The following is a 5,395-nucleotide window of genomic DNA, read 5'->3' as shown; positions in this document are numbered from 1 at the left end:
TACCATAACTCTTGAAGTAAACAACATACAGAGACAAATCAACACATTTTCCCACATCATTTGCACCCAAGGAACTCATTAACTTAACTTATTATTATTAAGATTCAAGCACAGTTTGACACTACTTCATGGCAGAAACTGCAAAAGAATTGCAGAAAATATTCAAATCACATCTATTATTTCTCTTTGTACAACATTTCTAAGGTCACACATCATGTTTCTTAGTACCCTAATGGTGTCTAGTGTCAAGATTTAGTAGTGTTGCCCAACTCATGTCCCATGGGGTTCATGTTTTTTCCCCAGATATGTTTTCGGGCTTTTATGCCTTTATTGACAGGACTGTAGACTGACAGGAAACAGGGAGAGAGATGGGGAGTGACACACAGCATTTCTGGACGGGCTTGGGGATCGAAACAACGACCCACTGCAGGCTACACAAAGCCTACTGTATGTGGGATGCGCCCAGACCATTTTGAATCGATGTCCGTAAGTTATCAAAGAACAATTTCACTGGTCAGTGTCTTCCATCTCATCAAACTCCACCTCATCCTCTTCCTTATCATCATCATTATCATCACTGAGGACAGCCAACAGGTCAATGAGAGATTGGGGAAGAATTGGCCCACAAGACCAGACAGGCTCCAAAGTCCCTCCTTCCATCTTCTGCCACCCCTGACCTTCGTCATAGGTCTAGGCCTCCACAAGATTGGCTCAGCTGCTCGCTTGTAACAGGCCACTCACTCTATAGTTCACCCGCTGGATGTGGGGGATGAGCATATTGGCAGAGGGGCAGGTGGGCAAAATGCACTCTAGACCTGCTGCAGAGGGTCTCGTCTTCTCCCACCAGTTTATTCAGCATCTTGCTCCTAGCCTGGTCGACTGATGTCTTGCAAGCTTGATTTTACATCACACACGTGAACGCTTCCAGCTGTTCCTGCACTTCCGGCTTCAACTTACACTCATTGCCCAGCTGGCTGTAGAATGATTGTTACGATTATTGCTAAATTTGGTCTCTCAAAATGTTGCATTATACATAATGCAACATTTTGATAGAAATGCTTGGCGATGAGTGTAAGTTGAAGCCAGAAGTGCAGGAGCAGCCATAAGCCTTTGCGTGTGTGATGTAAAATCAAGCACGTGATACATCAGTGAACTATGGTAGAAGCAAGATGCTGAATAAACTGGTGGGAGAAGACGAGACCCTCTGCAGCAGGTCTAGAGTGCATTTTGCCCACCTGCCCCTCTGCCAATATGCTCATCCACCACATCCAGCGGGTGAACTATAGAGTGAGTGGCCTGTTACAAGCGAGCAGCTGAGCCAATCTTGTGGGGAACTAAACCTATGACGAAGGTCAGGGGTGGCAGAAGATGGAAGGAGGGACTTTGGAGCCTGTCTGGTCTTGTGGGCCAATTCTTCCCCAATTAGGCCGGGAGCCAATTCTGAAATTGGCACAAATTGGTACCACCCAAGGTGACCGTGCATTTTTTACATTTTTGACTTCCTACATGTCTCTAGTTTACATTTTGGTATGATAACCCTTTCTGAGACCCAGCTTAATTGATGTTATCAGCCGCTAGAGTCGGTCTCCCATCGACTTTCTATACAGGAGGAAAGTTTTTTTTTCTGGGTATTTAAGTGGGATGTGAGGGGTCTAACTAGGGGTTTGTCATGATGCTGAATCCATTGCAGGCATTTGTTTTGCACAAAAAACATTCAGTGGGCTAGAAATGGCCTCAGAAAACAATACACATATGGGTGAGTATTCATGTTAGTCGGAGGCCTTAGGGTTTTTTTCTCGTGCTAATCAGTCTAAAAGTGCAAAATTTTGCACAGATGTAGCTCATGGCATGCTCTAATGATTTAGCTAGGGCGCCCGAGTCTGCGACATTCGGGGTCGCCACAGCGGCCAAATCAAGTTGGGCTCCCATCGACTTTAGTGATGAAAAGTGATGAGTCATCACTTTTCAGAGTTATGTGGGTGCTGTGGTGACCCCGAAGGTCGCCGACTCGGGCGCCCTAGCTAAATCATTAGAGCATGCCCTGAGCTACATCTGTGCAAAATTTTGCACTTTTAGACTGATTAGCACGAGAGAAAAAAAACCAAGGCCTCCAACTAACATGAATACTCACCCATACGTGTATTGTTTTCTGAGGCCATTTCTAGCCCACGGAATGTTTTTCGTGCAAAACAAATGCTTGCAATGGATTCAGCATCATGACAAACCCCTAGTTAGACCCCTCACATCCTACTTAAATACCCAGAAAAAAAAAGTTTTCAGGGTATTTTCCTCCTGTATAGAAAGTCGATGGGAGACCGACTCTAGCGGGTGATAACATCAATTAAGCTGGGTCTCAGAAAGGGTTATCATACCAAAATGTAAACTAGAGACATGTACGAAGACGAAAATGTAAAAAACGTACGGTCACCTTGGGTGGTACCAATTTGTGCCAATTTCAGAATTGGCTCCCGGCCTATATCTCTCATTGACCTGTTGGCTGTCCTCAGTGATGATAATGATGATGATAAGGAAGAGGATGAGGTGGAGTTTGATGAGATAGAAGACACTGACCAGTGAAATTGTTCTTTGATAACTTACGGACATCGATTCAAAATGGTCTGGGCGCATCCCACATACAGTAGGCTTTGTGTAGCCTGCAGTGGGTCGTTGTTTCGATCCCCAAGCCGTCCAGAAATGCTGCGTGTCACTCCCCATCTCTCTCCCCGTTTCCTGTCAGTCTACTGTCCTGTCAATAAAGGCATAAAAGCCAGAAAACATATCTGGGGAAAAAACATGAACCCCATGGGACATGGGCAACACTACTAAATTTTGACACTAGACACCATTAGGGTACTAAGAAACATGATGTGTGACCTTAGAAATGTTGTACAAAGATAAATAATAGATGTGATTTGAATATTTTCTGCAATTCTTTTGCAGTTTCTGCCATGAAGTAGTGTCAAAATGTGCTTGAATCTTAATAATAATAATAATAAGTTAAGTTAATGAGTTCCTTGGGTGCAAATGATGTGGGAAAATGTGTTGATTTGTCTCTGTATGTTGTTTACTTCAAGAGTTATGGTATTTTCTATTATCTCCATCTTATTTTTTGTTTTGGGGATAGGTGTAAGAAAGGGTTAAAATGAACCCCAAGCCACGTTGATTGACCCCGGCAACAAGAAGAAATATTGTCTAGACACCATTAGGGTTAAAAAAAAACAAGTGGTATAAAAAGAATACACCTTAATATGTATATGTACAAAGAGAAATATAGATGTTTTTGAACATTTTCTGGTTGTTTTTCGCTGTTTCTGTCCTGAAATAGGGTCAAGATGTGCTTGAATGTTAAAAATGATGATGTAAATAAATTCCTTGTGTCAAAATCATATAGACAAATGTGTTCATTTGTCCCTGTATGTTGTTTACTTCAAGAGTTAAGGCATTTTGTTATGTCCATTGTATGGTCCAGATTGGGGATAGATGTAAGAAAAGGTTAAAAATGAACCCCATGGGACATTAGTTGACCACGGCAACAAGCAGAAATCATAACTAGACATTATAATGGTCCTAAAAAAACAGGTTTCGAAAAAATGTCATTGGGGTGCTGGTAGACCCCTCTCTCCTGCCCTACTAAAACCATAAACCCACAGAAGTGAAAGTGAAAGAATGCTGCTTCCTGCCTGGTTCACATGACGACACTGTCTCTCTGGCCTCCATTTCAGAGAGAATAGGCCTACTCATCCTGTCAACACTGAGAGCACAGAGCAAAGTCAGACAGACCAGAGGAGTGGGCGTCGCCCCTTCTTTTGAAGGTCTTTTCATTTTTGGAGCGATGAAACCGGCGTGGCTGGCTATGTGTGTTGGTGGGTGGGTGGCCGGCGGACTATGTCCGTAGCATGGCGTGTGCTTGGGCGTGTGTGTGGTAGAGGTGGAAAATACTCGAGTAAAAATACTTGAGTATTTACTCAAGAGGATGTGTAAGATGAGTCATTTTTAAATGCTCTACTTTTACTCTTACTTTTGAGTAATTTAAAAAGTAAATACTTGTACTTGTTACTTTTCATTAGGACAATGAGTAATGCCTCATTCACACTACAGATATATAGTTGAACGTTTTGCTTGGTAATTCAATGTAATCTCAATGGAAACCAGCTTTAAAGGCTGGATTCCAAGGACAGCCGACACGCCCAGCCTTTAAAGCTGGTTTCCATTGAGATTACATTGAATTACCAAGCAAAACGTTCAACTATATATCTGTAGTGTGAACGAGGCATAAGAGTAGTTTAAATTCAGTAAATAAGCAAAGTAAATTCAGGTTTTTTTCACCTTTATAGTACCTCTGGTCAAAAATAGGCCAAATTGTCAAATAATAGCTCTAGGCCAAAATTGTGAAAATAGCAGATCTACATGCTCACAATCTCACAGAGGCGTTGTGAGCATATAGATCTGCTATTTTCACAATGGAACATGTAGTCAAACTAATGCCAACTCCTACAGTGCTTGTCAGGGTGGGGGTCTGCAGTTGAAATATTATTTTTGGGGTCACATCCTGAAAAGGCTGAGAACCACTGACCTAAGATATCTGAGGAGACAGGAGAGGAGGGGAGGGATGGGGTGTGTAGGGAAGGAGAACAGTCTGCTGGTGCTCCACATTCCTCAAGTGTTGTCAGCAGGCACGTGCACATATAGACATGAAAGGGGGCTAGAGCCCTCTTTCAATGCCATACCTGAAGGCTGCATTCAAGAGACACGCAGTGTCTCATGTTGAAAGAACTGCCCTCTCTGTGTAGAAATCCATGCCGTTACGTCACATCTCCAGTATTGACTTGATTATGCTTAGTTCAGTGTGGTATCAAGCACCGAAAATAGCGGACCTCAAAGCTCACAACGGGTCGCTCTGCGAGGTCGGCTATTTTCGATATTTTCACCAAAAGGCCCTTTTAGAAATGTCAGCTCCTGCCTCTCTAACATTCTCTGCACGTCCCTGGGCTGGTTGTCAGCGTGTGTATCTATCTAGCATTTGGCAAGAGTAAAATTCAGGGTGAACATTTCTAACTCAAATCTTTGCTTCTGGGGGTCCATGGAACAAAATGTTTTGAGATGGGGGTCCACGGTCAAATAAATATCATTTTGGTGGTCCTTGCCATGAGAAAGTTTGAGAACCACTGACATAGGCCGATTTTACAAATGTCTTCTAAATCAGTTTTCTGAGTGTTCTAAAACCCTTTCATGCAGGACCCCAAAATGCATTTGGCCCCTGAAGCAAAGATTGGAGTTAAAAATGTTCACTCTGAATTGGTTATGCTAGATGCAGAATAGATACACACGTTGTCAGCATCTCTTGCTCTATAATTACCTTCTTGTGAAAGCATGTGTAGTGAGACGCGGAAGCGGG

The sequence above is a fragment of the Nannobrachium achirus genome (genome assembly GCF_963921795.1).
Source record: "Nannobrachium achirus genome assembly, chromosome: 6".
In the NCBI taxonomy this organism is placed as follows: Eukaryota; Metazoa; Chordata; class Actinopteri; order Myctophiformes; family Myctophidae; genus Nannobrachium; species Nannobrachium achirus.
This window is presented reverse-complemented; position numbering follows the sequence as displayed.